General features: G+C 42.7%; 1 protein-coding gene across 2 annotated transcripts in view; it reads left to right on the forward strand.

The window, feature by feature from the left end:
• MYO18B (myosin XVIIIB) overlaps positions 1 to 11,741 on the forward strand; it is a 397,224-nt gene that overhangs the window by 316,310 nt on the left and 69,173 nt on the right. The window lies entirely within an intron of this gene.

Below are 11,741 nucleotides of genomic sequence, written 5' to 3' on the forward strand. Positions count from 1 at the left end.
TATTTTCCTGTAGATGAATATTTAGACTGTTTCCAGTTTGGGATTGTTATGAAGAGAGCTGCTATGAACATTTGTGTTCAAGGATTTTTATGGACACTTGTTTTTGTTTCTGTTGGATAAATACCTACTTGTGGATTGCTGGACCTTAGGGTAGATATGTATGCAATTTCTTGAGAATTTGTTGTTTTCTTTTTCTTTTCTTCTTTCTTTCCTTTTTGAAACAGAGTCTTGCTCTGTCTTCCAGGCTGGAATGCAGTGGCGCAATCTCGGCTCACTGCAACCTCCTTCTCTGGGCTTCAAGCAATTCTCCTGCCTCAGCTTCCCAAGTAGCTGGGATTACAGGTGTGTGCCACCATGCCTGGCTAATTTTTATACTTTTAGTAGAGACAGGGTTTCGCCACGTTGGCCAGGCTGGTCTTGATCTCCTGATCTCGAGATCCACCTGCCTTGGCCTCCCAAAGTGCTGGGACTACAGGTGTGAGCCACAGCGCCTGGCCTTCTTTTTTTCTTAGAATTGGGGGTCTCACTGTGTTGCTCAGGCTGGCCTTGAACTCCTGAGCTCCTCAGCCTCCCGAGGGCTATGTGCATGCACCACTGCACCTAGCTTTACTGTGCCCTTTTCTATTGCGGCCAGCTGTGTAAGGGAACCCCAGCTCCTCCACATCCTTACCCACACTGGATGACGCTGGTCTTTTAGTTTAGCCATTCTGGTGGGTGTATAGCAGTATCTTATTGTACTTTTAACTGGCATCTATAAAAAATGAGGTTGAACACATTTTCAAGAACGTATTGGCCATTTGCATATATTCTTGCATGATATGTCTGTTCAGGTTTTTTTTTAATTGAGTTGCTTGTCTTTTTATTATCCTGTTGTAAGAATTCTTTATATTTTAGATGCAAGTTCTTTGTCAGATATCTGTTTTGCAATATATTCTTACAGTCTGTGGTTTGCTTATTTGTATTCTTAAAGATGTATTTTGATGAGATGTTTTTATTTTTGGTAAAGCCCGGTTTATTATTTTTTTCCTTTGTGATTCATGCTTTCTAAACCCTTTCTAAGAAATCTTTGCCTTCGCAAAAGGTCACTGAGAGTTTCTCATCTTTTTTTTCCCAGCATCTTTCTGTTTTAGTTTATAATTCATACTTAGGTCTATGATCATTTATAAGATACTTGGGACGTATTAAGTGCTTAATGTGGAGTATCTTTTTAAATTTTCCTTACCAAGCTTATTAAGAAGATACAAACATCATCTCCATTTTCACACAGGATGACTTTCATTTAGGTCTCTTCTTGAGTTTCACTCATGTATCTACTTCTTTGTTCCATAAATACTTGTCCCCCATTCATCTGGAGCCAGGAAGACCTGCATCTGCATTTGCATTTGACCATCACATTGAAGGCTCTCAGTTCTGACGTGGAGAAAACAGCGACTGTGGCCAGGAAGGATTTCACAGAGGAAGAAGGTTGGGATAGCTACCGAAGGCTGCATACAATGCAAATATTCAAGTATAAGGAGAAAAGGCCTCTAAGGAGAGGAAATGAATGGATGAAGGTGCAGAGGCGGGCATGCCTGTTGTTGAGATGCTTTGTCCAATGGCCATGTGTGTGGCAAATTGTCATCATGGCCCCAGTCATTCATCTCTCCCTATACCCTTGGGTTATCGTGTGACTTCGGAGTTCCTATCATCAAGGCAGAGTATTTCCTTCCTATGTGACTTTTTCATTTTTTTAAGCCAATAGAATGAGGCAGAATATATGGTATATCAGTTTTAAGCCTAGGTCTCAAGATGGCTTGCATGATTCTGCTTGCTCTCTTGTGTCTCTGTCATCTCCATGGAAAGACGCCTGGGCTGACCTGCTGGCTCATGAGGGTCATATGGAGCATAGGTGAGTCACTTCCAACATCCTAGGCCATTCAAGACCTGCCGACAGCCAGAAAGCCAACCTCCAGTGTGTCATTTGGGTCATCTGAGAAACAGACATGTAGATGGAGTTAGGAATACAAGATGGTGAAAGAGAAAAGTGAAAGAAGCAGAATTAGGTGGGGAAAGGCTTTAGACCTCAATGCCCATCAGATACCTATTATATAAAAGGAGGGAAGAGAATTGGACAGAGAGCCTAAGATCATGATCATGTTGGACAAAGGTTCAGCCAACCTGAAAGGGAGCTCTGGAGCAAAACCTTTCCTGTATAGCAATCAAGCATTGCACAGAACAGCCAGGCTCTGGCACTCTGCTCCATTAAGTCATTGGCTGCACCCCAACTGTGGGGCCTTGGCTTGAAAGCTAAGAGAGAGCCTGAAGACAGTCGTGACTCCTAACTATCGGGTAACTGCGGCTCTTGCAGCTGAACATAAAGCTCTTTTTGATGTGAGATGTAAGCAGTGTACCTTCAAGACTGCCACCCACGAATAGGTAAAAGAGCCCAGCCAAGACCAGCAGAGCAGAGCAGAACCACCTAATCAACAACTCCAAGCACATGAGCAATAAATAGTTACTAGTGTATACCACTGGGCTTCTGTGAGTGTTTGTTAGACAGCGTTCCTTTGGCCATAGGTAACCGATACAATGAGTTAGCTCTGCTCTCAACTGACAGGCATGTCACCTCTTATTGGGGAGAAATGGAGGCCCTACTCCTGCTAAATAAATAAATAGTGGTTATTCATTGCAAAGGTGCCTGACTGTGCTAGGAAACCCGTTTCTATTTAAAATATCTGTGCTTATGACTTCAGTAAGTATCAGTTTGGATTGAGTAGCACAACTGTGGCACCCCAGAAGCTGTTGAGGGCCAGGGGATGGGGGAGATTTTATGCAGCCACTAAAATACAGCAACTGTCAACAAACCTTAGGATATTTGTTACTTATTCATTCTCATCCACTTACCCACTTGTGATTGGGGGGCAGAGGATGAACATTGTTGTCTGCGCTCAGTGAATCTGGGGAAATCCCATAAATTATGGCCTCTAGAGACAGAAGGAACCTGCACTAACTCAGAATTATTCTGAAGTCGGGCACCATGACAGATGTGAAAGCCTCTGAATTGTCCTCAAAGGCGCCTCCCAAGTCTTTCCCATACATTTCTTCAACTTCTCCATTTTGCTTCCTTTATCCAGTCTTTCCGAGGGACTTCTGACTCTACCATGAAAATATCCCAAGCAGGTCCATTGCTCTCTACTCCTGCCACTGCCACTCTTGTTAGAAGCACCAGCATTTCTTGCCTGCATGCTGTGATCATCTCCCACCTAGCTCTACATTTTTACTCCTTCCCCCAACCGTCTGTTCTTAGCCCGATAACCAGAGTGATTTTGTTGAAAATAAAGTCAGATCAAGACATCCCTTCCCTCAAAATTCTTCCTATCTCACTCCAAATAAAAACAAAACTATTACCATGATTTTTGCTTATATGTTATCACAAAACAAACCACCACACCTAGGGTCTTAAAATAATATCATTTCCCACTGGGGTAGCTGGAAAGTCCAACATCACCTTAGTCACATGGCTGGTAGTTGAAGCTGGTTGCTGTCAGAGATCCACTGGGGCCATCAGCTGGGTGCCTTGGTTCTCCTCCATGGGTTTGCCTCCACATAGCTGCTTAGGCTTCCTCCAAGTGCAAGAATTACAAGAGGTGAAAGGAAGGTTCCAGAACTCCAAAGCAAGTCTTGGAAACTATGCAGCATCACTTCTGCTGCATTCTATTAGTTGGCTCATTTTTATTGTATGTGTGTTTGGTAGCTGGGAGAGGGGGGCAGATGCTACAAAAAGGCATGACTATTGAGAGATGTAGTTCATTGGGAGGTCTGGAGGAGGTGTCACCAATATAACCAGTTACCACCATGATCTATCCTTGTGCTTGCTGTCCAATAAGATAGCCACTAGCTATATTCAACTACTAAAGTTTTCAGTGGCCATTCCAAACTGAGATATATTGTAAGCATAAATGCATATCAGACTACAAAGACATGGTATAAAAATGTAAAGTATATCATATTAGTAACTGTATGTATATACATACATATACATAAAACACAACTTGAAATGAAAATATTTCATTATATTGGGTTAAATAAATTTTTTAAATTAATTTTGCACAGTTACTTCTTTTCATTTCAATATCTAGAAATGTTAAACATATTCTGGCTTGTGTCCTATTTTTATTGCATAGATCTACCCTAGTCCCTGTTTACCTCCTCTGACATCTAATGCCATGTTCCCTTCATTCTTCAATTCCTGCCACACTGGCTGCCTGTCAGTTTCTTTTCTACCTCTGAGCCTTCTCTCGTGCTGTTCCTTGTGTGTGGAATGCTATTCCCATTGGAATTTTTATGGCTGGCTTCTTCTCATCCTTCACATCTCAGCTTCAACGTGCTTTGCCCTCAGAGTCTAGAGCAGACTTGCCCCGGTTACTTTAGACCCATTCCCTGTTTATTTTCTTTATGGTATCATACATCGTACTGTAGTTATTGGTCTGCATGGTTTTTTCTTGTTTGTTTCTTTCTTTGTTTTGTTTTTTGTCTGATTCAGCTACTAAGTAAAATCCATGAGGATGAGGACTCTTTCCTGGCATGAAAGAGAAACTCAAAATATAATTTTAAAAGAATGCCCTGAAAAGTCTTGGAGGATGTACTGAAGAGTCCCCAGATTCTAGACCAACGTGATAAATGTGTGGGGGAGTCCCAGATCCTAAGATCAAGCCTTAGTTTTACAGATAGCACCATCATTGTTATGATCACTGTTGTTTTCATTGGCTGGGGGTTAAAGACATCTGGGGAATTTTGAGGGACAGAGGTGGGGTGCAGAGCATGACTCCTATGACCTGCCTCTGGGGTCTTTCTCCCCGAGCAGAAATGAAAGTGGCGCAGAAACTGCCAGACCTTCTCACAGCTGGGACCCACCATTCCACGGCTTCCTTTTACCATGGGGCAAAACCCCTCAACTCTTTATCCTGACCTACAGGACTATAAGCACATAATTGATGCTCAGGGAGTGCGTGCTTGTTATCACCTCTCATTATAAATACAAGACAAAGCATGTGTTGGCTAATGTAAATAGTACTGCAGTGAACATATGCATGCATGCGTCTTTATCACAGAATGACTTATAATCTTTTGCATAGAATCTCAGTGATGAGATTGCTGGGTTGAACGGTAGCTCTTCTTTCAGCTCTTTCAGGAGTTGCTGCACTGCTTTCCACAATGGTTGAACCAATTTACACTCCCACCAACAGTGGTATGAGCATTTTCTTTTCTTCACAACCTCCCCAGCACTATTGGGTACTAGGCTTACTACTTGGGTCACGAAATAATCTGTACAACCAACTCCCATGACATGAGTTTCCCTATATAACAAACCTGCACTTGTACCCCAGAACCTAAAATAAAGGTGAAAACTCCCTGAAATCTGAAAAAGGAATGTAGGAGGGAATAGCAGACTACCAGGACAGGGATCGGTCACTCAGGGGCTGCCCCCAGCTGTCAGGTGGTACCTGATAGGTCTCCAAGGTGGCAAGCAGCCCCCAGCACCTGTTCATCTGAGATGCAATGGTAACGGAAAACAGAAATCACCTATCTGGAGACCCAAGGAGCATTTTAAGAATAAGAGAAAGCAGGGGTGAAATGAATGAAAGAAGAAAGGTAATTTAATTTCAGTGCAGTTGCCTCAAGTACAGTAAACACAAGCCTCTGGTTTTAGAAAGATTGGGTGGAAGAGCATGTACTTTTTGTAACAGGCTACTTCAGAGTTTCAGGTCTTATTTGCCATTTATTTAAGCATCGGGGAGTATAGTAAGTTTACTCAAAATGAGAAAATGGGTGCGAATGCATTTTGTAAACTTTACAAGCATGACATGCTCTTGCTAAAACAGTACTAAAGGTTTCATAAGTACAGAAGTGAGACCATCTTGTTCACCATGGAATCCTCAGTGCCCAGCGCTGGGAGACACTAATGAGTGGCTGAACGAAGAAATGAATAATCACTGGGCTGGGACTCCGGAGGTGGGAGTTTGTGTCTGGACCACACCTCTGAGTGCCCTTGGGCAAATCATGTTTCCTCTCTGAGCCACTGTTTCCTCTAAGTACCTGCCCTTAGAATTCAATGGGAAAGTATATGCTAAGTGCTGGGCACAGTGACTGGTATCCAAGTACAAAATAGTGGATACTTTCGTTTGCATTGCAAAGTCAAAATGCAGACTCAACACACTGGAACTTCTAAATTTTAAAATACAGCTCTCCTTACAAAGCGATTCAGAGTCAATGCTTGAGTTGATTTCAATTCTTACAAGAAACGGCCTCAGAAACACAGCACTGTTTCTCTCTTGCGAGAAATTAAATTATAAAACAAGTAAACCAGGGTGAACATCACCCATCAGGCTGTGGCAATGGGTGCATGGAAACTGATGAGCCGTCATTAATTTCTCCCACAGAATCGCTACATAAATATGAGTTGGCAGTTTGGGGAAAAGGAGGCCATTTATCTGTGGCCAGATACAGACTCACAGATGCACTGACAGTGTCATAATTACACGCTGAAAGTATGTCGTGCAGGCTTCGGCGTTCAGTCGAACCCTGGCATAATGGCAGAGCTCAGCCATGCCTCTGTACTGGGCTGGGGGAATGTTTTAAGTGTGCCTTCTGCAGTCACTTCTGCTGCAGCTGTTGGGTGGAAGGTTGCTACGGAAGAGAATAACAAAGCTATTGGAACAGATGAGAGTCTGGGGATGTGTCATTATTAAATGGCATTGATAGGCTGGGGACCTCCTGGTCTTACTGTATCTGAATTTGCTCGACAGGGCACAGAGGAATATAGAAGGCAGCACAACACAGCTCTGCTACTTCCCCGTTCTTGGTAATTTTCTTAACCTCATTACACTTCACCTTTAGTTTTCCTCTCTGTACAGTGAAGGTGCTAATAATCCTTACCTTCTCAGGTACTTAGATGAATTACATGTTAGAACAGTGGCAGGTGCGTAGAAGATGCCCAGTAAATATGAGATAGTGTTATTGTTGCTTATGATTAGTGATGAAGGACGCTGAGAAGGTCCACCCACGAATAGGTCCTAGTTGTAGGATCAAAGGTTGGATGAGGTTAGGTAGAAAAACTGCTGGAAAGAGTCACAAATGATGTGAAGAGGCAAGTACTGAAGGTGAACCTGACAAGCTATTAAGTTAAGGGCAGGTATGGTTCCAAGAGAGAGGGAGGTAAGGATGCAAGCTCGGGAGACAGGTCACAGGAAGGAACGAAGACTGTTACATATGTAATACTTACATACGAGTAAGACTTCAAGACATTGATCACAGCATAAAACCACAAGTTATTGAGTATCCATTAACTTGTAGATGCATGCTAGGTATTTTAGGTGTGTGGTATCACAGCCAGACAAGATATGGATAATTGGTCCCATTTTACAGTGAAAAACCAGAGATCTGAGCAGTGAAATGATTTGCCAAGTCACAGAGCTGATAAGGAAAGAGATGGGATTGGAATCCAAGTCTATCTCCAAGTGAGTGAGATCCTCACAGAGCTGATAAGGCGAGAGATGGGATTGGAATCCAAGTCTATCTCCAAGTGAGTGAGATCCTCACAGAGCTGATAAGGAGAGAGATGGGATTGGAATCCAAGTCTATCTCCAAGTGAGTGAGATCCTCTTCCTAAAAAGAAAAGGTTTCGGCCAGGCATGGTGGCTCATGCCTGTAATCCCAGCACTTTGGGAGGCCGAGGCGGGTGGATCACGAGGTCAAGAAATCAAGACCATCCTGGCCGACACAGTGAAACCCTGTCTCTATTAAAAATACAAAAACATTAGCTGGGCATGGTGGCACATGCCTGTAATCCCAGCTACTTGGGAGGCTGAGGCGGAAGAATCGCATGAACCTAGAAGGCGGAGGTTGCAGTGAGCCGAGATTGTGCCAGTGCACTCCAGGCTGGTGACAGAGCAAGACTCCGTCTCAAAAAAGAAAGAAAGAAAGAAAGAAAGAAAGAAAGAAAAGGTTTCATTATAAAGTAAGACTTGCCTAGGAAAAAAGAAGTATATATTTTTCACATGCAGTGAAAAATGTTTCCTTCCTACTCCTACCCCTGGCCCTATTCCCCATGGGTAATCACTCCCAGTGATTTCTTGTTAATCCTTCCTGATATATTTTTAATGCATGAACAAGCATAAATATAAAATGCACAAATTTTTAAAGGTATGGGTCTTACAAAGGTATGCGTTTGTGTGAATTGTACAAATACAAATTTGGGCATATTAAATATTTCTACACATTACTTTTTGCACTTAGAAACGTATTTTGGGGATTTTTCTGTATCAGCACAAAAATATCACCATAATATGCCATTGTGCGCATGGACCATCATTTTTTTAACCAGTCCCCTTGATGAACACTTGGATAGTTTTCGGTATTTTGCTTCTCTCGTGTTGTAATGAATGTCCTTGCATATGCATCTTTGGATATGTTTGAGGTCCTTTGTGGAAGAGATTTTTAAAGGCAAGTGCTAAGTTAAATGGTGTCTTTTTCTTTTTGTTGTTTTAGTAGATCTTTGTAGAATGGAAGTTGGGTGTGGTTTCTCACTATCCTAAACCTCCCTAGTTTCTGTTTTTGGCTGTGCTGTGGGTTGGCTTTTTAGGGGTTAAAGGTACAGGTTTGGAGGATGGGTTTCCTTCCAACTTGGCTGCAAGTTGTTTAGAGATGGCATTGATAATTTCATACATTATCTTCTTGTCGACTAAGAAAGGTCATCCCAATTTATTGGGCTGATTACCAAAGATAACGGTGACAATTCACCAATTTAGTGTTTATATCATTTTATGGGTTGGCCTGTTGCACTGGGATAAATGGATGTATATTCTCACTCCGTCCCTTCCTTCCCCTACTAAGGAAAATGTTTTCATTGTTCACTCAGCATTCCCATCATCCCCAGACATTTATTACACAAAAAGGAAAACTCACGGGGGTGAGAAACAAGGAGTGGGAGTGGAGACATTTATTCCACAGATAAAAAGAACAGGAAAGAAAGAAGAGGTAAAGTTGGCAGCTTGCTGAGTTTTTTACTAAGAGTTGAGAATTGTGGAGAGGTTGGGAAGGGAATCACTTTGAAGCAGTTACTGTGTGGAAGGATAAGAGGTATTGAAAGGGGGCTTTAAACATGTTGTTGTGAGTTATGAATTGGGTGTCTTTTTAAGACAAATATTGGAAATGCCTTTTAGTGCCTTTTCGCTGCTAAACTGTTCTTTGAATGTCACGTTCCTCCAAAACTGGACCATGTGGTACTGCAAATGCACTTGGGTTATGCTATTACCACTGTCATCGTCATCGACCATCCTCCTCATCACTGCTACTGTCTCTTAAACATGTTTGTGTGAAAGATACAGCATCAGATGTTTTACCTAATTAAAAAAAATAAGGTAGGTAATATTACTATACCTATTTTACAGAGGAAAAAACCCAGGAAAGTGGTTTCAGCATTTTTTGCCCCTGGCCTCATGGCTGAAACTTAATCTGTGTCTATTTCAAAAGGGCGCGCTTGAATCCGCTATCATCCTGGTCATTAACATCTTATTAGTGTAATCTATCTTAATGCAAATGTGTCCTTAATTTTTCTTCAAATATATGTTTGAGCCCCTTTGTGGTGAACCCCAAATTCATGGTTGCCTAAAAATTTTCCTAGAGAGATAGATTGTGTTCCTTGAGAAACCATGAAGGATTAACTCCTAGGAATTATGTAAGGGCAACCAGGTCTGGAGTGCATTTGTAGATCGTGGAAACAAGATGCAGTAACATGGAGGTGAGGAAGTCTTCTGATGCTCAAGAGGAGTGAGTCCAGGTGCCAAGAGATGAGACTATAGAATTAGACCAGGACTAGCTATGAAGGAATCTGAAAGCCAGGCTTCTGGATTTGGTTTTATGATAAAGATGTGAGAAATCTTTGATGGGTTTTGAGTAGATTTCCCTTTTAAGAAGATCATACCAGCTGCAAAAGAGATGATGCAATAGAAAGGAGAACTAGGAGGGGTTGGAGGACAATGGAAACACTGATGGAAAAGTCTAGGTAAGAGATGATAATGGGTGAACTCAGGCCAAGAGGAGGGGCTACGAAAGGACCTAGAAACAGATTGGCTGTGGAGACTGAGAAAAAGGGAGGATTTCTGGATGTCTCTGTCTCTGGGGTTTCTAGTCTGGGTGACTGCTTAGAAGTCCCAGGCCACACTGCTTAGCATCAGCCCAGAGCAGGGAGTCCCAGGACCATGAATAAATCCTGCAGCCCCAGGAGACAGTTCTGTTGTATCACTTGCTTTCTGCATTTTTACCTCCTTCTTATTCCATAATCCTTGCCCTATGGAAAGGGACCCACAGTTTCTTACCAGAGCTCAATTAAATTAGCTCTGAGCCCACCCCATTCACGAGTCCTGTGTGCCCGCTCACTTTCCCTGCCAAGAAAATCTGCCCAGGCAGCAGAGCCCCATGCCAGGGATGTACAATCCCGTTACTATGATTAATTTGGATAAACATATGTTAGAGAAGCAACAGAAAGTTAGCTCTCCTCCATGAACGAGAACAAGCTGTGTCGAACCGGGGATCATCCAAGCTTCAAATTTGTAGGCAACTTCCAAGGAGAATGGGATGAGGTGGAGTTACAAAATTTCAAAGCAACGAGGACACTGTTTGTTCCTTGAGGGGAATCTCCTCATTGCAATTGCTTCTTCCAGGTTGGTTGATAAGCAGAGCTGAGAGCGCTGGAGAGGAACTGAGCCTTGATTTTTTTTCCCCGCAGAGCCCAGAGAAAGAGCTACTCTTTATAGAGACAGTTTAATAGAGTGGTCTAGAGCTGTGGCACCAATGTCAATGGGACTTGGGGACACAGCCTGGCTCGGCCACTGACCCACTGACTGTGGAAGCGTAGTACAGGGACTGTGCCTCTCAGTCTCATTTTTCATCTGCGAAGCATAGGGTGATGAAGTCATTTAACTCATCTGGGATCTTGAGGATCCCAGATATAAAGTATATTCAAGCAACACACGCTTTTAAGCATCAGGCAGCGTGCTAAACATCAATACTGAATAAAGCAGACTGGCCTCCTGTCTTCTCGGATAGCACAGCCTAGTAGATCTTCACACCCCTCAGGCTTCATTAGTGACTCCCTCCTGCGTGCCAGACACCACACTGCAAGCTTTTGTTTATTATTATCTTCAGCTTCAACCAAAAGCTGAGAGGTAAGCATTCTGTAGAGCCCGCTGTCTTTTGTCTTTAAAACGCTAAGTTCATTTAAGGATGAGATTGATATGATCCTCTATCCACCAAGCCCTTGGTGAAGGAGGACCACTCTGTAGCATGACAACCTTCCCTTGCTACTTGGGGAAAAACTATCATCTATCTCGGGCTTTTAAATATTACCTCATTATGTTCTGTTTACCATTGTCAGAAAGAGCCACGTTCTGGTCTTGGCTGGGATTTGCAAGACCCGGTGCATTAAAGAGGGACTTGTCTACTCTAATCAGGTGAGAATCAGGTTGCTAAGGAGACCATTGTCATAGTAAATCAGTAAACACTGGGATGCGGATGGCTCCCCTGAAAAGGGGGTGCTTTCTCTTTTGAGAAAGGAAAGCAACTCCCTTTGGATTGGAGGGGAAAGCCATCATGGAGAACTGTGTTTGAAAAGAGATGAAACCACTTTGCAACTCTTTATCTTTCCAATTTATCATGAAGTAAAAGGAGAGGTAGGAGGGACACGCCTTACATTTTGCCTAATC

Source organism: Callithrix jacchus, chromosome 1 (genome assembly GCF_049354715.1).
Source record: "Callithrix jacchus isolate 240 chromosome 1, calJac240_pri, whole genome shotgun sequence".
Taxonomy (NCBI): Eukaryota; Metazoa; Chordata; class Mammalia; order Primates; family Cebidae; genus Callithrix; species Callithrix jacchus.